The sequence below is a fragment of the Camelus ferus genome, chromosome 8 (genome assembly GCF_009834535.1).
Source record: "Camelus ferus isolate YT-003-E chromosome 8, BCGSAC_Cfer_1.0, whole genome shotgun sequence".
Lineage (NCBI taxonomy): Eukaryota > Metazoa > Chordata > Mammalia > Artiodactyla > Camelidae > Camelus > Camelus ferus.
The window spans coordinates 45226878-45250104 of NC_045703.1; the positions used below are offsets into that span (position 1 = coordinate 45226878).

At 41.8% G+C, this 23227-nt stretch overlaps 1 protein-coding gene across 5 annotated transcripts in view; it reads left to right on the forward strand.

The window, feature by feature from the left end:
- The first annotated feature begins 11458 nt into the window (after positions 1 to 11458).
- L3MBTL3 (L3MBTL histone methyl-lysine binding protein 3) overlaps positions 11459 to 23227 on the forward strand; it is a 108693-nt gene continuing 96924 nt past the window's right edge. Inside the window, exons 1-2 of one of the 5 annotated variants that reach the window (XM_032484900.1) lie at positions 11459 to 11544; positions 15089 to 15167. The gene's annotated coding sequence lies outside the window, so the exon portion shown is untranslated. Of the gene's footprint in view, positions 11545 to 12263; positions 12345 to 12443; positions 12601 to 13235; positions 13535 to 15088; positions 15168 to 23227 lie in introns of those variants that run through there. The other 4 variants (XM_032484902.1, XM_032484901.1, XM_032484899.1 and 1 more) reach the window with 4 other exon arrangements.

The window sequence follows — 23227 nt, forward strand, 5'->3', positions numbered from 1 at the left end:
TCCTTTTTGTCCATCAATGGCACCTTGGGCCTAAGAATGAATTCTCCAAGAAATAATAGGATAAATCACATAAGAAAAATAGCAGTCAATAAGCTGGTATAAAATACAATTAATAGCCAGTGAAAACATGCTTTAGATGATATTATTAAGTATGAGATTACTTTTCTATATTTTGACCAAAATTGATTTATTTTCCTTGATTTCTAAACTGCCTTAGGTCAACCAAAGAAAGCAATATGTGAGGTAACATTATCATCTTTTAATTCTGAAAAGGCTTCCTGTGTGTTGACTTATGTGAGCAAGGCTCAAGTGAGGAGGAACTCAGGAAACTTTGGAGTTCCAGGAAGCCTCTTCCCCAATGGCCCCTGCCACCTCTTCGCTTTTCCATAAGGCAAAATCCTGTTCATTTCCTTTGAGAAGACTTCTTTCATTCTTTCATTCCAGTCAGAATTCATTATTCCCTCTTCTGTGCAGTCTTTTACTATTTTCCCACAATGTGTTCATACTTATGTGACTGATTTTGTGTCTACTGATAGAAAATGGATTTCTCGGGGGTCCACCTTGGGTTTTCTCATGCCATCTACCATGATAACTCACATGTGATGATGCTCTATACATGTTGTCAAATGCCTTAGTATCTCCATAGTGACGGACATGGGTGTAGAGACCAGGGTATTCAGTACAGGTGGAAAGAGGTAGCTGGACAAACTCTTAAAAATCCAGAAAAGTTTCTGCAAGTACAATATTTAGATGAAGAAGGTAAAAATCATCTGAAAAATATCACAACTCAGCTTAAACACTGGTTCAAATCTTGACATTCACATTTAGAAGTTTGTCATCTTGGCCAATGACTTACCTCTCTAAACCTTAGTTTATTTATCTGTAAAACAGGGATAATAAGAGTAGCTACCTGTGTTAGACAGAATTATAAGATGGCCCCCAAGACTCCCCCTAAGTGGTGTGTATCCTCTGTCTAATCACCACTCCTTGGCTTGTGATGGGAATTGACTCTAGTGATTAGATTATGTTAAGTGACAAAAGAGAAGGGGTTTTTCAGATGTAATTAAGGATTCTAATCATTTGACCTTGAGTTAATCAAAAGGGAATTTATCCTGTGTGGAATTCACTTAACCAAGGAAGCCTTTTAAAGAAGGGCCCAGGGCTTCCCTGAAGGGAGACATTCAAAGTGAGAGAGATTTTTCGGCCAGGATTGAAGAAACAAGCTGTCATATTGTGAGAGGCCTATGGATGGCGTCATATGGCAAGAACTGCAGGGGCCTCTAGGACCTGACAACAGGCAGCGCCTGCTGACAACCAGCAAGAAAAAGGGACTTCAGTCCTATAACCACAAGGAGCAGAATTCTGCCAATAACTACGAGAGCTTGGAAGATGACTCCAAACCACAGATGAGACCTTAACCCTGGCTGATACCTTGACTGCAGCCTCATGAAATCCTGAGCTGGGGACTCAGTTTAGCTCTGCCTGGAGCCCTGACCCACAGAAACTGTGAGATCATAGATGTGTGTTGTCTTTAGCAGCATGTGCAGTAATTAGTTATATAGCAATAGAAAACAAATATACTTACCAGGAAGATTTTTAGGTTACCAACTGCTGATTCTGGCTAAAATTAGTTTTTTTCAAAAACAAGAATTTACTGAAACAAAATTTAGTATGTCACAAAATTGAAGGAAAAGCTAAGTGATCAGGCTTTGGGAATAATAGGCATGGGGGCTACTCAGGATATCATTTAGGAATTTGGGAGAGTGTGCTTTGAAAAACCCTGCCTACAGCCAGCCTACTCTTGTCACTTGGGCCATGAATCGATAATCAATACTCCTGACCGGGTCTAAATGATCTCACTTCCATCACCCACCCATTCCTTGATATTAGAAAGCTGTGGACTTGACAGGCCCCCAAGACCACATGAAATGAGTTGGTGAGCTCCCTAAAGGGGAAGTTGGTGCTAACAATGAATGAAGAGGGAAAGAATCTGGGGGAGTTACAAAAATAAGGAATCCACCTTACTTCCCCATAGTGTTGTCAAGAAGACAGGAGATACTATAAGGAAGTGCCCTGCATGGTTCTTGGCACATAGTAATCACTTAGTAAATTTTAAGCATAATTATTAAGCACCAGGGCATGTAAGTCTCATCTAGATAGTAAAACAAAGAACTCTGCTCCTGAAGATGAAAAGAAAGATCCCATCTTGATGAGGGAAAAATCTTCTTAGCACTCAAGAAAATAGGCTTAAGTGTCTGACGCTACCTGGATAATTTATAATTAAAGCATTATCAGAGGATAGAAAGTTACAGATTTCCAAGTGCTTTTTGCGCTGATTATTGCCATGTACTCAAAACCAAACCAGCTGTCAGGTGGACCCCTCCAAACTCCAATGGGTCAGGAGGGGAAACCAGCTGTTAGTGGCACTTCCTCTTCTCACAGAACCCTTCATGGATGGCTCACAGCTCTGATAGGAAATGCGCCAGACAGTGCCTACACCCATCGATCTGGGTTTAAATCGTGGCTTTAAACTTGAAATGTTAGAAAATTAATTCAGATGTGAGATGATGGCCCATTTACTGAGGATCATAAATAGAATCCATAGCAGCTGTAAGTCCCTGGTAGTGAGTGATGCAGTCGTGTTTTAGAAGTGGGGCTTTCCTTTGATCGTTTTGTTAGAGTGTGTTATTGGTCAGTACACCCATTCTGAGGAAGGCCTGTCTGTGAGGTGGTATCATTTTTGGCCCAAAACATCACTGATGGCTGAATCTAACTTCCATTCCATTCTGTTCTACTCCACAAGTATTTATTGAGCCCCCATTATGTGCATTGAACTGTATTAAGTGCTATGATAGATAAAAAAATGAATAGATAAGACAGAGCTCCTGACCTTATGGTATTTTATTGTCTCAAAAGAGAGACAAATGTTTACAAGGACCAGATACAATATAGAGCAGGATGTGACAAGGGCTAAAATTGATACAGAGACAGAAGAAAGCTTTAAATTTCGAGTGTAATCACCTGGAGTTTTTCACGGTAGAGGTAGAATTTGAGCTCTTCTCAATTATATGCCCCTCTGGGACAAACAGAACTTTATTATTTATTTGTTCATTTGTTTGTATTCCCAAGGCCTAGCACAGTCCCTGGTACTTAATATATGTGACCTAAGATGAGTTTGGAAAAAAACTTAATTCTGGTAAAATATACATGACATAAAATTGATCATTATAGCCATTTTAAAATGTACAGTCATATGACATTAAGCATATTTGCATTGTTGCAAAAAAACTATCACCACCATCCATCTCCAAGACTTTTTTCATCTTACAAAACTGAAACTCTGTACCCCTTTAATAACCCCCACCTTTCCCCTCCCCTAGTCCCTGACAACCACCATTGTGCCTTCAGTCTCTGAATTTGACTACTCTAAGTATCTCAAATAAGTATAATCCTACATTTGTTCTTTTGTGACTGGCTAATTTCACTTGGTATAATGTCTTCAAAGTTCACCCATGTTATAGCACATGTCAGAATTTCCTTCCTTTTATAAAGCTATTCCATTGTACACATATACCACATTTTGCTTATTAATTCATCTGTTGATGGCCATTTGTGCTGTTTCCACCTTTTGGCTATTGTGAATTTGCAGCTATAAACATGGGTGTACAGGTATCTGTTTAAGTGAGTTAGAAATTTTGATAGGTCATGTGAGGGCACAGAGAAGGCATTTTAAGCTTAGGAAATAGCATGAACAAAAGCAAAGACAGGTGGCACTGTGCTGGGTTTGCTTGGCATGGCTTACTTGTGGGTTTGTGGGGTATACCAGCTGAAGATAGAAAGGTCAATTTGTACCTATGCTCGAAGGGCACTGAATACCAGACCAAGGGGATAATTCTTTTCCGAAGTTCTAAGAAACCATTTAGGAATTTGGAGTAGGGGAGTAACATTACCAACTCTATCCTCAAAGAGGATGATAATGGCAAAGATGTAGTTAGAAACATAGAGTACTAAACCTGGCAGGAGACCTGGTTGGGCAGCGGCAGAGTAAACAGTAAAAGGGGAGAGGGATTAGAGAAGAGATATTACAGAGGGACAGTCAATAGGATCTGTTGACCAACTGCATGTGAGTGTTAACAAGAGGAAGTTTCAGTTAAGCCAGTGACTGAGAGTGCTGGGACATTATAAGCTGAGATGAAGAATGCAGAAGGAAGAAGAAGCAGACAAAAACAATAGTTGCCATTCATTAAGCTCTTATGTGTCAGGCATCTTACATGCATTATCTCATTTGATCTTGATAAGGGCTGGTACGGTAGATATTATTGGAAATGCGAGGAAACTCAGTTTAGGTAGATTGTTACTAATATCTGTTAAGTGGTGGAAAGGGGGACCCCAACACAGGCCTAACCCCAAAGCTTTTTTTATTTGTTTGTTTTAAACCACCACATTATTCCATTGTCTTCAAACGCAAAGAATATCCATGTGGATTTATGACTCAAGAAAGTGGAAATATTAAGTCTGAAGCTCTATTGAATGCTCATGGACAAAAATATGGTCCAGGAGTTCTGTAACCAAAGATGAGTTCAAATGATGCTGAGAGAGTATAGGAGTGCCCTCAGGAGAGAGTGTGAAAACAGAAGGGAAGGCCAGAACTTAATTCCAGAAGGACTCACGTTCATCAGGTGGGAGGAGAAAGAGGGACTAGGTCCAAGGGATGCGAGAACAACCAGAAAAGGGAATTGACAGATTACGTGAGGACAGTCTCAAAGAAGGGATTACTCAACACTGTCAGATGCTTCTAGACTGTGGCCACTAGATTTAACATTTAGGAAGTCATGGGAGAGTTTACAAAGAAGAGAGCATGTTCAGTAATGTCCATGGATTGAGGATTGAATTGGATGTAGGGGAACTGAAAAAGTTGAGTATAAACTACTTGTTCAAAAAGTTTGGCAGCAAAGAAGAAATTATGGTACAGTATTTGAAGGGATGTAGAATTGACAAAGGTTTTCCTTTTTAGGACTGGGAAGATATGAGGATATTTTTTGGCTATAAAAAAACCAGTGGAGAGTAAGGAACTGCAAGTATCAGAAGAATAGAGAACATTTATGGAGGAACAGAGAGAGGGTATCCTGGAGGGTATCCTGGGGATGAAGTGAGGGTATTTACCCCTGGAAATGGGAGGGGAAAAGAGGAAGTTTGTAAACTGAAAGGAAGAGTTGAAGGAACTTACATTGGACTAGAAGAAACCTGGAGTAGACTCTGGCCTTGACATTTGTAAACAGTTGGTTGGGCTATGGAAGAGGAAGTCAACTAGAGTCAAAGAAAGACATTATCCAGCTTTACCGAGGGCACCTCTGAGTTAGGATTGTTTTCATCTGTAGTGAAGCCTGTCAACTGTAATAGCGACCAAAACTCAGTACCCCTTTTCTATTCCATTCATTCTCAGACTTGCCTGAAACTCCACAGAGATACCTGACTGGATCTGGCATTTCCCCAGTCTCCTTAAACTCGATTACTCTTTACTGATTTCATCAACAGTGTACTGCTTTTTTTACCCTTTCATTCTTCACTCTCTACAAATTCTAAGGGCAGACATACAGAAACCCCCAGCACATGGACATGAGGAGGAAAGAACTTTCTCAAAATGATTTTCATAGAAAAAGACTGGGAAATTACTGAGATACGGTGAAAGGTTTCGATACTGACTTTCAAAATTTTATCCTTAAAGTTGTCAAACCTATTGAGAAACCTCAGTTTAAAAAACCTTTCTATTGATTCTAGTTTCTGAAATAGAACCAAGTGAAAGGCACTGCTAGTGTAATTTCAAGTAACAGATTGTCTTCTCCCCAACACTGACATTCCATTCGGCATTCTACACGAACAAAGTCATGTTCCAGATTTTTTTTATATATACAGTTACACTTACTGTATTTATGTGATGAATTTTATTCCAGATATAGGTATTAACGATTGGAACCATGCCTCAGTTACCTCCCTCATGAAAGATAACGGAGGAATGTTATAACAAATATTTAGTTAAAAAACCGAAAAGGGCTTTGAAAATGTAAAAGTGTAATATAAATGCTAAATAAAGATAATATATTCTGAACAGCAGGCTTCTTTGAAATAGGGCCTATGAATTCCATTAGCACTCTGTTTACATGCTTTTAGGAACTTTTAGGAGGATGTTGTCCACGGGCAAGCCTGTGACGTGACACCGTGGCCTAGTAACCAGCGGGGAAAGGGACAAGTGAAAGAGCAGCCATAATAATTCCCGTAATATTTCTTTAAGTCAGTCAATAAATATTTATTGCTTACTTCACTGTTGCACGTACAAGTTTGGGTGCTAGGAATATTGCAGGGAACAACTCAGGCAAAAATCCCTACTCACAAGCTAACATTTATTGATTACCAACCACAGGCCAAGGCTTAGTCCTGCAGTATTCTATTACACCTGCACAACCACCTTATGAGCAAGGCACTGTAAATATCCCCATTTTACAGATGTGGAATCTGAAGTAAGAGAGGTTCAGCCATTTGCCTGAGATCACACGTTAGCAAGCGATGGAGTTAGGATTTGTTTCTCACCTTCTGACCTGCGTGTTCCACTAATAGGAATGGTGATTGGGTCCTGGACTGACTAAACTGACTTTCTAACTTGGTCCCCCTTAAATCTGTAGGGCTAAAGAGAACGAGTCATACACATGGCTGTTTCTTAGGGTCTTTGGTTTATCTACCCAGTTCAAAAACCACCTCAATTTTCCATAAGGAATGGGGAGTTATGATGATGATACTAGTGAAGACAGAAATTCTAGCTATGCAGGTGGTCTGCATGGTGGCCCAGAGTGGCCAGGCCTCTCCAGGACGAGAATGACACTTGGGAATAGGAGGAGCAGAAGGAACAGGAGAAGGAGGAGGCCCAGGAGGTCATGCAGGGCCCACTGCAGCTCCAGCACCTTTACCTCCATCTGGCTGGTTCACTTCTGCTCTGGTCTGTCTTATTATTGCTACCATGCGTGGTTTCCAACGCCTAACAGCTAACGCACCTGCACTCTACCTTTTCTTCTCTGTGAATTGTTTAGTTTGCATAATGCCTATCAACTAATTTGATCTCTGGTATTTCCAGTTCATATGGCCAAGTGTGAGAATAGACTGGTCCATTTCATCACTTTTATTCATCTGGGGGAGCACCCCTAGTCTGCCCCTACTTGATTCAGTCCTTGGGTTAAATGCCCACTCCTGGACCAGTCAGCTGTGGCTAGGAGGCCAGGTCAAATGGAAAGAACATTCTAGAACCAGGCTCTAAGGGTATCAGGGGCTACTGTCACAGACTTGTTCTGAAGTCTGGCTTGTCCCTCTAACACTGTTCAGTTATAAGGCTTTTGGTTTAAGCTTTAAGTAAGTGTATTATGGAAAATTATAAATTGTCTCTTTCCTTTTAATTTAGAAGTCACTTTACAGTCCTATACCATTTCACACTTTTGAATATGTCTGTCATGTTTCTATCTTTACCTTTGCATCTAAACAGAATTATAGTAGACATTCACATCTGTCCAGAAGTTCATTATATAGTAATTTCCTTGAGATGTTGAGAATGTGATACACATTATAATCCTTTCCTTACCTGATGAGTAATATATCCTTTTTCTTTCACCTTCAGCATTTCAATTATATTTCACTATCAAAAGCTCTGTGCTAAGAATGTATACAGATGTGTCACAAGAAAGATAACGGGTTGAAATTAGAGTACTATATGAACATTTCAGTGTTATCTGGAACACTAACAAGAAAATCAAACTCAGCTCTTATAAATAAATATCAATAATAAAAATCTTGGCCAAATCAATGTTAACATCATTTTTATACTTGGAAGAACATGGAGCACACAATTATGTAGGCTAAAAAAAATCAATAGCTTGACTCACACTTAAAAGTAAGATAATGCATTGAAAGAATGATTTCAGGTACTGTTCACATTAGGAAATTTCTATGGGAAGATTCAGTTTTACCTTAAGACTTGTGCCCAATAGCACACATTACAACATGGGAAAACTGGGGTTAGGAAAGCAGTCTGTGGCTATGAAACAGATCAAAACTAACTAGTCATCAGGGAACGGAACCCTTGACCTTCATCTCATTAGTACTAGGTTTAAACCAACTGAATAAGCAATAACTGGTAACATTCTGCTACCTAGCAAATAGATGGATTTTTTACTCCTTACTTAAAATTCTTTTCTTGGTTCCATATTATTTGTACTAAAATGTGGCAGTGTTCCTGTTATATGGAAGGATGGGGAGGGACATGGCTTTCAAAGAGATCTCAGAAATCAATTATGACGCTCTATTCTTTGTGTAACTAGTGAGAGAATTCAAACCCTGAAACATGAAGTGACCTGCCTAATGGTTCCCAGTGGGTGGTGGCAGAACTGGATTATAATAAAAATCTCTTGGACTTCAGTCCTGGTCACTTTCAATTTGTGAAGGGCTGGCTGGTGGAGGTGATCGTCCTTGAATTGTTTCAGGAAGGAGGAGTGTGTCCTATCAATGCAGAATAAGCTTGGTGTTAGGAAAAGGGAGTGTTAGGTTTCTAAACTGAATTCATACAGAGTGGAGGTTACAGGATGAAGTAGAGTGAGAGAGGTTTTGAATGACCTTCATCCGGGAGGTGATGAGGAGTCTCAAAAAGTCCCCGAAGAGTGAGTACTATGATTTGTTTAAAACATTTTCCCATGTAAAATGGCTTCAGCTCAAAATATACAAGAGTGGAATAACCTGAAATCATTGAGGGTGGTGATGAGGGACAAGTTTGTGTAAATAAATAAGTACAAAGAAAAGTGAAGGAGTGAGTTACTACTTTAGTTTGGGATGTCAGGGAAGTTACAGACCTGTTCTGAGGATGGATTGGGTATGTTGGTGTGATTGGGTAGAGCAGGGTGGGATGGGAAGGACAGGAGAAGGGTGGAGAATGATGGAATTAAGGGATGTGGGAAAGAAGGGATTCATCGTGAATTATTAACCAGTAACTGGTGGAAGGGTGAAGGAACAACAAAGAAGCTTCTACTAACATATTACCATTTATGGAACAGATAGAGAAAGGTCCTGTAAATACTACCAATTTATATAAAGAATAACATGATGTTATTTAGATTCTAATATCACTGCCTCTGTTGCAGGTGGTGACACCAGTGGATTCTTTGTAGAAAAATTTGGTAGCATTATCCTTACACGTGAGTACTTTCAAAATATCTCCCATTTGGAACTGCATCTTGGGAGCAACTTAGATTAAATCTTTGAGGTTTTACTGATGATCTCTGGGAAAGAAAGACAACGTATTGTAGAGAGCCTCAACTCATCCTTATTTTTGTTAGTGAACCTCAGTATGTGCACAGGTCCCAGGCAAGCCTTGCTCTCCAAACCCTTGGATCTTTACTCAGGATTCCTCTTATTGATTCATCTTCCCAGAGAAAAAGGAGAACCACAAACCCTGGACGCTTGTCCTTCAAGAACCAGCTTAGTTTTCACTCAGTTGTTCTTGCCCCACACACCCCTAGTACAACAAACACCACACTGTGAAGCAATGCCCAGTTCACTAGACTGGCTCTTTGGCCAGACTGAATTCCTTATGGCCTAGTTCCGATTATCTGTTTATCCCCAACACCTTGTACAAATTTGTACAAGGTAGGCCTTTAATATAAGTGTACAGACTGTGGAACCAACATCTCTGAAAATATATGTGACATAGACACATCATCCAGAAACTAGAGAGAACAAATCTAAAACAGACTTTTAGAAGGAGGAGTGTAAAATTAAATTCTGTCTCTTTGGGGGTCAGGGCTGAGTTTTGCACATAACTCCTGGCCTTGCCTTCCTTTTCCTCCCATTGTCTGCCTTTGGCCATTTCACTGCTTATTATTCAAGGGCTGGGGAGAAGGAGAAGCTGAAATTCAGATCGGTTAATTAGGCTGTTTGGGAGTAGCTCTGAAAAAGGCTGATGTGGTGGATGAAATCAATGAGACTCTCAATAGCTCTCATTAACCCAGCCTTCCCCACTTCACACCCCTAAACCCATGGCTGCCCAACATATGAAGCACATTTCATGAACTCATTTCAGCTTCACAGGGTTTGTTCTTTTGTCTTGAGTACGTGTCAAGCGGTATGTTCTGGGTTTTGGTTGGGAGAATTTGGTCCCTGTACCGACAGAAGACATAGTCCCATGATCTGTTTCTCTAGGGTAATTTCATGGTCCTGAGGAAAGAATTTAACAGTTTATTTTCTGAAACTGGTTCAAGGAACATTCCTTAAATGAAAAAATTCAATCAACAGTATTATTACTTACATTTTGGAGAAGGATTTTTTTAATACAGAATTTCCATCTGTGATATATTTAAATTCTAGGCCTCAGGCAGCAATTTCAGAAAAGGGCCTCCTCTACCCTTTATTAGATGCAAGCTAAATAGTCCACTGTGAGGGGCGGGGCCTTACTTTATCTCACCACCCCTGCAAAAAACTTACTTCCACCATTTCTGAAATCACTAGCGCTACTTTTTTTTCCCCCTCGCACAGCAAACTCTGTTATTGACATAAAAATGTTTATCACAACTTCAATTACTTGAATTATTTTGTAAATACTTGTATCTAGTAGAAAAGGAGAATGGTGAGCTGCCCAAAAGGAGGCCTGCAGTCAATAGGTGGAAAGCTGTCAATACAGAAATACAATACTCTCGCTTGATCTAGTTTTGCGGCCTTAACAAAGACAGGTTTTGCTATTTAGGACCGCTCAGCCATCTTGTCTGAATACATTCAGAGGGTAGTCCTCTACCTGCTTCTTGCCACCGGACTTTAAGACTGATTTCTAAGTTTACATACGAATCCCAACATATTTCACAACAGAGGCCTAACACCTTTAAGATGTCAATAAAGACCAACACTTAAGAAACGGAAAGCCCGCGCAAGTTTTACGTGCACACTTGATAATGCATTCTCCCATTCTTAAAAGCGAGGTGGGGGGGCATCAAAGCTTCAAACTTTATTTCTTATTTTTCATGACCTGTAGCATGCATTGAACGTTTGGATTGTGTTTGGGTAAGACCAAGGCCCACTCCTTAATGGCTGAAAGCATACGTTTAACAGTACATGGTGGATTAGCTGCTCTGAGAATTGCCTTTTTTAAAAAAAAGTAAAGTGAAAAATAGACAAAAGAAATCTATAACCTTAGCAGTCTTTCATATTTGTTTTGATTGTTCCTGAACCAGCTCTGAGCCGGTGACAAGGAGGTTGAAAAGATGCACCTGAAACAGTATCTGCGGGCTGCTGCATTTGCCAACCGGCTTTATTGCTGCTTTCCAGCGGCGAAGGCGCAGCAGCATTAACAGGGAAGCCAGAGCGAGCCTCCCCGGCAGCGGCGGCGGCGGCGGCGGCACCGGCACCAGCGCAGTTTCCCCTCTCCCCAGCCCTGACTCTACGCGCACATGCGCACTGCGCCCGCAGCCCTGGACCATTTGTCAGGACTACTCGTGAGACGGAGAAAAAAAAAGAGAAAATTTGGGGGTAAGGAGCGGTTGATCGGATCTAATCTCTAATTAATCTGAAGATTTGTCCGTGCAAAAGCCATTCATTTGTTTTTCTGGGTGAGGATGAAAGTTAAGAGACCTATAGAGAGAAGGAAGCGCACCCTCGTCTTGTGAAACAGATCAGGGGAGGGGAAAGGACAGAAGGGGTTTCTCCCCCACTTCTCTGCGCCTCTGGGAAAGAGGAGAAAACTTAATCCCGGGGAAAAAAGTGGGCAAGTGACTCGGAAACGGCTGGAGGGGGAGTCTCTGGGCATCTCACTCTGAAGTAGTGAGTGCGAGTGTGAAAGAGGAACAAAAGAGAGAAAAGAGAAAGGAAAAAATGGGGGGAGGAGAGACTTGTATTTTTTTCTTTGCGCGCACACGGGGAAGGGTGTGGGGGGCCGTGCGGAAGGGAGCCGGGGCGAGGCGGCCGCGTCGGGCTCTCGCCCGCGCGCAGGCGGCGGGATGCGTGTGGGCCCCCTCCCCCGCGCCCCCCGAGCTTGTCACTTTGGTCGCTTTCATGACACCGGGCGCGGGGTGGGGGAGCGCGGCGGCGCCGGGCTCCGCCGGGGTGCGTGCCCGAGTGGGCGCCGCGGAGCCGCAGCCCGGGCGGCGAGCGCAGCGGCCGAGGCGGGGGGCGCCGGCCGGGGGGCGCGGGGGCGGCCGGGGCCGCGGATCGGTGCGGCGGGAGGGGCGAGCCCCGCGCGCCGCCTCTGCGGCCCCCTCCGCCCGTGTGGCCTTTGTGCCGGGCGCGCACCGGAGAGCGAGCGAGCGAACGAGCGAGCGCGAGAAGTACAAGTACGGGAGACCGAGGCAGTGGGAAAAGAGGCCGGGCCACTTTCTCCCCGCTCGGGCTGTGGAGAATGGACTGGTTGAATGTGCAGGCGCGTCTCCCCGGCGTGTGCTGTGTGTGTGCGCGGCGGAAAGGCCTCCCCGACTCCCACCGCGCACACGCACACTCACACGCACGCACACACTCACGGACCCGCGGCGGGCTCGGCGGCCGAGAGTTTGCGTTTTCTTCCTCGCCGCCTCCCCCTTCCCGACCGACTGTGTGAGAATTTCATATAGATCAGTTCCAATTTCCGCCATTTTGGGAAAGTTGCACAAAAATAAACCCTCCGGTTTATTTCTGCCCGAGGCAGGAAAGTGCTTCGGGAAGCGAGGCGGCGCGGGCCCGCCGCGGCCGTCCGCGCGGGGGAGGGCGCGGGCCGCGGGCCGGGCCGGGAGCCCGCGCCGTCGCGGCGTTCGCCCCGCGCCGTGCCGCGCCGCGCCGGCCCGGGTGCGGGCGCGGGCGTGTGTCGGGAGGCGGCGGCCGCGGTGGTAGCGGCGGGCGGCGGTGGCGGCTGCGCCGGGGCGGCGGGCGGAGGGGGGGGGGTGGAGGCGCGGGGCTGCTTTTCCTGCAACTTGTTTACGCCGTCCTTATATTGGGGAGGCAAAGAGGGGTCCGAGGCGGGGCCGCCGCCCGCCTCACGCCGCGTGCGTGTGCCATTCCGGAATAATGGGTTTTGCACACTAGCGTCCTGGGCCCGGCGGGCCGTCCTCGCGCCGCGGCGGCGGGGCGGGGGGAAGTAGAGGCCGGCGGGGGTGGGGATCGGGAAGCGCAGGAGCCTAGGCATCCGCCGCGCGCCTCGCGAGCTGGTGGAGGGGGAGAGGGAGGAAAACTTGTGAGCCCTGGAGGCGGGGGGTGGGGGGGGGGCGGTGGCATGGGCGGGGGGAGGGCGCAACTTTTGTGCTGGTGGTAAAACTTTAATTACCTTGAAAGAAAAAGGCCCTCTGGTCTCCCCCACCCTTTCTGGTCAAAGCCCGGCCCTAGCGCGACCGTGAGAGAAAGTTTAAAAGCGGGCAGTTTCCTCCCCGCCTTCCCTGCGGAGGGGTGGGGGTATCTGTTTGTCCGTCTGCGCTGGGAGAGAGGTGGGGGTATCGAGCCGCCCTCCGGGGTCTCGAGGACCGTGGCTTTTACCCCACCCTTCCACCAGGAGACGAAGGTAAACGTCGCTTCGATTTCCCTCCTACCTCCCCCCCTCCCCGCTTCCTTTTCCTCCCCCTCCCCGCCGATTTTTTGAGGGGACCCAAAAAACGGAGTCTCTTTCCTTATGCAACTTCCTCGGGCGCTGTGAGCACGGCCCTTCCCCCTCCCTGCATCCCTCGGCCCGCTTCTTTACCACCATGGGTCTACCGCCAGAAAAATGCATTAGAGATCATTCAGAGTGCACAGAAACAAAAATAGATTTTTGATTGTTCCAAGTTTAAGTTAAGGGAAACTGAGATGAGAAATAAGAATGGGGTGGGGGGAGCGGCTGGGGCGAGTGCGTCGAATTTTAATTTTGATTTTCCTAGAGCGTTGTTTGTGGTAGCTTTATTGGTTTGGGGAGCCCTAGAGTCTCTGTACTGGCTAGCTCGGTCGCGTGGATTTTTGCGCAAGTTTTTAGAAAAACACTGACTCGAGTAGAGCATTTCTCCGGAAAGTTTCAAGTGCAGCAAAATAGCGAACGTGCAAAACTGGCCAAGGGGAGACCTCTAGTGGTTAAACGCATCTTTAAGTTCGGAAGGCCGAGAGCAAACTTTGGCCTTTACTTTTAGCTACGTAGTCCGTTCCGACGTGGAAGTAATTAGTCGACCTGAGCGAGCAGCCAGATGTTGTATGAAAGGATGCTGATCAGAAATAGAAAGTTTAATAAATTGGAGAGCAAGTGAGATTTGAGGACCCAGACCCTGTAACTTCCATCCTTCATTACTTCTATGGGAAAAACACTTTGCTTTTATTCTGGGATTTGAGATTTGTCACTCTCTGGGTTAGGAACAATTGTTTTTTTTATATTCACCGTTGTCTATACATTTGATCAACTTTCAATCAGGAGTCACGGGATGATTTCATTTGAATGTTAATAAAAGTACAAAGTGCAATATGTGTTTAAAACTTTGAAAAGGACTTTTGGTTGAAATTTGCCTTTTGTATGTGCTGATCATTTTATTCTTTAATAAATATAATTTAAGGCTGGTATTTCGTTTCCTTACCATACAGTTATATATAGTCATAAAATAAATAGTCCCATTCAGTTCTAAGAGTGTAATTTTGTTTCACTGGGTAAGACGTTATTTCTGAATACTTTGTGTAGTTTGTGATTTCAGCACTTAAATATATGGACAAAAACTGCTTACATAGTATCTGTTCTTTTGCCACCATGTTCTGTATGGTAACTTTAATTTTAAGGATCAAAGCAATGAGAGAAATTAAAGTTGAATCAAATGATCCCCATAACTTTCACCTGCTTGTTATATAATGGGAGAGACCTTAATGGGGAAATTTAGGGTTAGGGCAATGATACCAATGATAAAATCCATTTCACCTCATCCAGAACTAGTTTAATTTTTTGTAATGTACTGAGTGGTAATTATAAAATTATGCAGTAAGTCAGTGATTAAAATTTAAACTTATTAATTGTGAGTTTGACAGCTGCTTCTTTTTCTTTTTTTTAATGATGATACTTTTACTTCTCTTTTTAATGATGATACTTTTACTTCTCTTGTCTTCAAATCAGTGCTAGACCTTCAGGTGAAGTCTTGAGGGGGACGACAGTCGTAAAGACCACCAGACAATTATTTGTTCACCGCCACTAGGTAAGAGTTGCTTGCTGAAACAAATTGCTTGATATTCTTGCAAATGTTAGAAGGTGCGTTTGGGAATCAGGAAGGAGAGTGTGGGACAGGGTTGGCAGAAAAAACATTTTGCGATGGTTTTTTGAATGCGTGGAAGTCTTGACACTAAGTGTGATTGAGGCTGAAATAAAACATTAGGAAAATTTAAGAGATTGTTCTGGATAATCTGAACTGGCTTTTTTTTTTTTTTAATTCACACTTCAGTTGCACCTGTTTTCTATATAAAGTAAGTAGTTTCATTTTTTGGAATTGAGAAAGTAGAAAAACTAGAACAAAGCAATTGTAAACTAATATAACTATTGTATAAGTACAACAGTGATATCGAAGATTCTGGAACTTGGTAAAAATTTGTAGGTGAAATCTGCAACAAGATCTCTGAGGGTATTTAAGGAACATACCTTCTATGGCTCAAATCCGATGTGGGCTGACTCATGCCAAATATCTTGTCATAGGGTTATAGTGAGTTTCCAGTGTGTTAGCATAAACTTGTCAACTTTTAAGCATATCTCCATAGGGAATACAGCTGTTGTCCAGTAAGATCCCTTTGGTAATTTTGGAGGGTGCTGGCTTGTCTCTAGTAATCCAGGGCCTACTTTCAGGATAGAAGTCATTCTCAGGCAAAGGGTAGAGCATCAAAGTATATTTGTGCTACTGTAGTGCTTTCTACCATTTATACCTTTTTAATTCCTTTTGTCCTTTCTTCCTTTATTCCTTCTCTCTCTTTCTTTCTCTCTCTCTCTCTTTCTCTTTCTTTCTTTCTTTCTTTCTTTCTTTCTTTCTTTCTTTCTTTCTTTCTTTCTTTCTTTCTTTCTTTCTTTCTTTCTTTCTTTCTTTCTTTCTTTCTTTTGCTTTTAATCTTTCCCTTTCTTTTTCTGCTTCTTTTCATGTTCCTCCTCTGACTTGAGTATTAAAGGAACTCCTAATTCTTGTTTAGCAAAAGAAAACAAAATAAATTGGCAGGACTAGTAATCCTTATTGGGCCACCTCATAACCAGGGTAGGTGTGGTTTTGTAAGGGCCCCTTTGAATGCATGGAAGTCTTGACACTAAGTGATGTCGGAACTGAATAAATGCCAATGTAAAAATGATTGTTAATGGAAATTTATTGTCATTTTCTGCTTGTGGATCATCTTGTATAGTATAATAGCAAAATACATAGATGTGATCCAAGTAAGTGATGCAGTGGAGATAAGGAGGCAAGAACAGCTAAAGAAGATCATGCAGGTGGAAGTAGAGTTCAAGCGGAGTCAAATGTGTTTCCTAGGATGGTGAGTTTCGAGTTTAGATGTGCTGAGTGGAGACTGTTTTTCTTCCTTTGGGGAGTCACTGTAACTGTAGATGGAGTGCTAGAGTGGGGATCAGAAGACAATCTAGCCACTAAATGTGTCACCTGGTGAACGTCAGTTTAATCCTTTCAGACTAGATTTTTCCATCAGGAAATTGGGAGCAACAATGCTTGCCTTGTTTTCTCTGTTGAAGGGATCAAATAAGATACAAGGTTTTGAGAACTATGATGAGTTGTCTAAACTTTTGGTAGTCATGTTACCACTTTACCTTAGCCATGTTTTGTGAAAAGGGCAGGGGGTAGATTGTCATGAGCCAAAGAGAATGATTTAATTCCTGGCTAAAAGTGTTAGATTGGTTTTTGGTGTGTATATTACATGGGCTTGTCACGATATTTCCAGGGGATATTTCTTTTCTTTAGGAAAATGTAGTTTATCTTTTACAGCCTTGGCTTCTTGAGGGAAGGGACCATGTTTTAACATTGTGTTGAATACAAATTGAAATGTATTTATCCCAAACTAGCCAAATAATAGGTAGGAGTAAATGAAATAAGTACTTTAAAATGAAAATGATGCTGAATTGTGGAAGTGGTAGGGTGTTGAAAGTGGAAGGGTTGATGTGAGCGGAATTCGTGTGCTGTAATGAACACTTGAGTTACAAGAGTCAGCTGGGAAATGAGGATGAGAAAATAGCTAACTGGACTAGTAAGAATTTAGACTATGGGGGCTAGAAAATGGGTCCTGCAAATGACTGTGGATTTAGGGGAGGGTCCCTGTAGGGCTTTCCCACCCCGCCATGTTTTGTAGATCCCTTTGCTACTTTATTCTAATTCTAATCCACTATCTATTACCTAGATAGAAAAAAAAAAATCACAGTTACTATCTGTCATTATCTTCAATTTGATAATACTGAACTTGACACACCCTGGCAAGTTTTAGTTTTAGTTTATCTCCCTTTTCTTATAAATTATCCAATCAATATTCTAAGAACCCTAAAACTCAGTGATGGAGGAAGAAAGAAATACATATCTTGTTAATTAGTCCCTGAGTAGTTGAAGGTTGGTTCTTGAATAAGTCCCGATTTGTTTGGTAGTTTATTTCTTTTCTTCTTCTTTTTTTTTTTTTTTTTTTAATTTGAAGGTACTGGGGATTGAACCCAGGACCTTATGCATGCTAAGCATACAGTCTACCACTGAGCTATTTCCCTCCCCACTCCTTGTAGTTTATTTCTAAGAAATATATATATCAACCAAGGTTATTTATTGTAGATACAGTTAGGATGGGAAATTTACAAAAGAAGTTAGTTACTTTATGTGGTGTGGACCAGGGTACCCTTGGGGGTCCCAGGGTTGGGTAACCTGAGCAGTCCCCCTAGCAGTGTTTCTACGAGTTACCTGGTTTTTATTGAGCTCCTATAGTGCTGAACACTAAAAGACTAGATCTTTGCCCTTGAGGAGTTCCCTGCATTCTTACCCCAGGAGTTTGATTTATGAAGTCAGATTGAAAAAGGCCTTTAAGAAATCCTTATTTAAGAGTCAGAGTGGTTTGAAGGAAAGAACCAGGACTTTCAAGAGGAACTTGAGTAAAGCTGGGTGATGTTGGATGTGAGATCTTCTGATGAGCTTTAGTTTCTGCCTCAGAAGTGGACTTACAATGAATGACTTGGATAGTGATTGAAAGAATTGCATATATATTATGTATCACAGTGCGACACCTCTGTATTATTACTCTTTCTGTAAGTCAGTGTTTTGTGTCAGTCAGCAAGTATTTATTGAGTGTCTGTTTTGTGTAAGTCTCTGTTGGGAAATGCGTCATTCACATAATCAACACGTTAGAGTAGGGTGGGATGAATGAATCTGTTGGGGCTACAAAGAAAGCAACAGTCCTTGACCTCAGTGCAGTGCATTTATAATCTAGTTGAGGAGATAACCCATATACACACAGTGGTAATTACCCAAACGAAGGCATGGTTCAGTGCTAGTGAAAGGTGGAGGAAAGTGCAGTAAGTACTGTGGTGGTACTGCTGGATGTGGTGCGACATGTGTTTCTAAGCAGGGGCCTGGGAGGTGGGGTGCCCTCTGCAAAACACTGTGAAATGTTGTTATATTCCGTGTAATTGTATATTGAGTGCCTTTTGAATGCCAAGCATTAAGCTAGATACTGTATATTCATTCATTCATTCATTCATTTATTCATTCATCTAACAAATACTTACTGAGTGCCTTCTGTGTGCCCAGGTACTGTCCTGAGCACTGAGTATTATCTCTAATACTTTCACTAACCTTGAGCATTTGGCATTATTCTCTTTTAGAGCAAACTGGTGCTCAGAGATACTTAGTAACTTGTCTAAGTTTGTATCATGCAGTTTGAAAGAGAGGGGACCAGGGGAAGTGACACTGGCTTTTGTTTTGTTATGTCTTTGACTTTCTAATTTTCGAAATAGTAATTGTTAGAATATTTCTAAGAAAACACATTCTAGATTAATATATTTGCTCTTATACGTTGGTCACTAAGATGAGCAGTAGCGAACAGATGTATAAAAGATGGGAAGAAATCCCTGTCTCTTCACTTTCCTCTTTTTTTTTTTTTTTAATTGTGAGTTGGAAAAGACTGAAGTATGCTGAAAAGAACACCTTTATCTAGCTCGAGGCCTTGAAATGATCACCAACTGTTAAAACCTTACTCAGATTAGGTTTGGGAATTACTGGGCTTACTTATAAGAAGGTTTCTTTTGTTCTTTGTAAGAAGAGACCTGATAAGGCAGTAGTGTTAGTTATCAAGAAGTGTAAATCAATCAGTCAGTCAAAAAAATGGGACCTAAAAACATGATGGGAACTCGAAACATGATGGAATTTACTCTGATGGTAAAAGAAGAAAATTAAAATGAGGGATAGAGATAATGTTGGTGAGATTCTGAGGGTTGAAAGGAATGTTAGTTTGTTAGAAACAAAGTTTAAAAAAGATAATAGAGAATATGACTAAGAATATATTCACCAAAATGCTGTAATTACTGGTGTTACACTCTTTAACCAGAAGCATAGGCCAATTTACAATGAAGTGAAGAGTCTTTGATTCATTGGGTGGTCCTGGATTACAGTGGGAGTCATATAATAAATATTTCTATTATCTGAGTTATGGTCCATCAAGCAGAGCTTTAATCTGACTTAGAAGGATGCTGTTGTGTGCACTGGTTGTAGGGTGATGGACTATTTCTCCTTTATTGAAACTCTGTCATCCAGTAAATTTTTTGGAGCACCTACTGTGTGCCAGGCCTTTTCAAATTGGACCATAGCTTTATGATATATGTAATTTTATAAAATTAAGCTAGTTCAGTTACTAGAACACTTTGAGTAGAATGGTTCAGGCACCAAATTCAGTTTATTATTTTCCCCCATCTGTTACACTGATCGAACCCTGAAGTGTGACTTGAAATCCCTGGTCTGGTTGTTAAATGATCTAAATAATTTCACCCTATTGCTTTGTGATCTTATTGGGCAGATTTGAGGCCTAGCTGTTCAATCTGTTGATAAGGAGTTTAGCTACAAATGGTTATCAAGATAAGCCATGCACATGACTTCTGTGAGAGAAATAAAATCTGGTCAAATCTAATTTGTTATATGCAAAAGAGAAGTCAAGTGTAAATCTTTTAATTTTAGCTCTATCTTCTATAAACATATGAAGCAGAATAAGAAAAAAGAAGATACTACTTTTAGCATTTAAAAAGTTATGAAGTGAAATAAGAAAAAAGAACAAGATACTACTTTTAGTTTTCTTTTTTAATTTAAGTTCATGTGTATTTTGCATAAGCATGGAAATATCTGTGTCAGACAGGTTCTTGCTCTTTTTATGCCCTTTGAGTCCCTCTGATGTGTGTAAAATTCCTATTATTACTCTACAGGAGAAGTATGTTGATGACATGATAGCATTTTTCAGGATATTTCTGCCTCAAATTGAGATATCTTATTGTCTGTACATTGAAAATGAACTTCAAATAAAAGCATCTATAGAGAGTATATTAAGTATACTGTAAGCCTGTTAATGTCAGTTTGTGATTTCATTTTCTATGCACTTTTTTTTTTTTCTTGAAAGGCATTTTTCATTTTCTGTTCCTCCTTCAGAGGAAGTAAGTAGGTTAGGCCACAGAATCTCAAATAATTCATCCTTCTTACAGTAACAAACGGAAGGGCAGGAAGTTGAGATTTTGTAAAGGTTGCCTTCAGTGACTACCCCTCTGTGTGTGATCTCCCTGGCAGAAAAGGTAGCAAATCAGGTAAACCATTGCTACGTTATAAACAGGGTCGTATTCATGAAAATATGATCAGTAGATACAGGGGCAGGGTGTTTTTGAAAAAAAAAATCAATAAGAGGGAGCGGTCCTGATAACCAATTTCATATTTAAAAGAAGCATAGGTGAGTTGCCACTCAGGCATCTCTACTATGTAAGCATAGATGGTGGACAGAAGACCCAGGTTCTCAAGGATTTGTTCTTGATGCTACTGGGATTTCAGTTCTCACATTGAAATGGTCTAGAGTTTTGCCTGCCTACAATCTATGAACCTGGGTCCTCGGGGCGAAATTTCACATCTCTCCACAACAGATCTCAATTCCAGTATGTGTGTGTTTCAGAGTTCTTATCAGGCTGGTTGAGTCGAATATCAAAGCTGGTATCTGTCATGCTTGATTTGAAAGGGAAATTTTTCTTTGTAGCAATATATGTTTGTTGAGAGATGCTTCAAGTGTGAGTTTAGATTTTTCTCTTATCCTTATTGAATGAGCCTGTTTAAGAGGTTTGAATTTAACTTCTTTTGATGTGTTCTCCACTGACACTTAAATAAGGAGGGTTTCTTGGAGCAGGAGTGTTATGCTTCTGCCAAAGAGGTAAATAAATACTTAGCAGCCTAGTTGTTAGAACTTTCACTGGAGAATGCGAGACAGACGGACAAATGAAGATCTTTTTCTGATTTTCCCCCTCCCTAGTCCCTCCCGCAACTAGTTTGTTGCATTTTCCCCTTCTCTTTTATTCATTCATTTGATACATTTTATTGATACCTACAGTGGATATTCACACAGGATATTGAAATGAATAAATCAAGGTCTCTTTCCTCCAAAACCTCCTATAAATAAATGGTCATGATATGATGTAGTAAGTGTTACAATTGGTGTGTAGATTATGTCTTTCCATCTCCTCTTCTCCTGGCATCTTACATACACATACTCCAGTACTCATCCAGAGAAAGACTCTCACTGCAGTCATTTGAGTCCCCTTTGGAGAGGATCCATAGCTTTCATCCCTCCTTCTCCTGGCCTCTTGCTGTGATCTCTCACGGTGCTTTCCGTTTGCCTCTGTGCTAGCTTTCTTGAAAGCAGGTCCACAGTTGGTATGCAAGGAAGCTTTTATGCCTCCTCAGCAAAAACGTCACAACGAGGTTGCCAATAGCTTACTTAGCCTTGGGTCTTTGTTCAGAGATTATGTCCTTCATACTTTTTTTCATTGTTAAAATGTTTGGTTTTTTTTTTTTTCCTTTGTAAGAGCTTGGAAAAACTAAATTATTAGTTTGTTTGACCTTGTGTCATTTTCACGAACTCATTTTGAAATTTTACTTGTCCTTGAAATCCAGAGTCCTACCATTGTTCTTAAGCCTCTCTTTTCCCCACCTTCACTTCTAGACTCCTGAGTAATCAAATAGGGCTTTGTGGTACCAAAGGTATTGGCTTTTGCACCGTTATTCCTCTGCTCTGGGATGCTTCAGGCATCTGGCAAACCCATGTTTGGAGGGGATGTTTCTGGAGAGCAGCTTGTTTCTTTTCTTCAAAGTAACTGTAGCTCTTGTGGACTGAGTGTCCACAAAGTACAAAACTCTTTAACATGAATAATTTAAAAAATATTTTTTAATCTCTATGAAGTAGATATTCCTATTCCATTCCTTAGGTGAAGGCGTTAAGGCTCGAGAGAGGCTGGGTAACCTGTCCAGGATGATACAGCTAGTAAATTGTGAAGGCAGGATTCAGCCCCCGCACTCTGGCTGCTGTGGTTTTCATCTTTATATTCAGTTGCTTTCTTTGTTGACTACAGTACAGAGTGTGGGATAGTCTGAGGGGCACTGTCTTGGGAGAGGAAAGTCTGTTTATTGGTTATGTGGTCTTATTTTTCTCATCTGTAAAATGAGGCTGAGAATTCTTGGCAGTCTTAAAAGGTAACTGTGAGGGTCGAATAAGCTAGTATTGATAAGAACCTTTAGAATGACAAAGTGTAGAAGAAACCTTCCCAGCTCCAGGAGGTCTGTATCCCTTGAATGTGTGTTAGGATTACTGGCTTTGTCGGACTACCCTGTGTGGCCTTGTATTTGTGGGTATGTGAGTTCTCCCGTTACAGGCTGCGGGCCTCTCTGGTGTTAATGAAAGTATGTAGGAGGCCAGCAGTCAGTCAATCAGAAAACCATTGTTAGACCTGAGGACGCAGGGGCCGTGTCTTTCTCAGGGTCACCTTCTCCAGCCTCGACTTCTAGGACCTGAGGGCATTCCCCAGCATTAGGCACTATAAATCTCAACGCGCGGATGCAGATAGGGAGCTCTGCCAGAAAGTAGCATCTCTGAAGATGAATAAATTCTATCCTGTGAGATACTGCCTACTCTCATATTATTTTTTCTTGAATTTATGTTCCATAGCTCAGCATTTTCCAAAAAGTGGGTTCTGTGGAAGTCGCCATACTGTGGTAACAGAGTCACAAGGCTAAGGGAC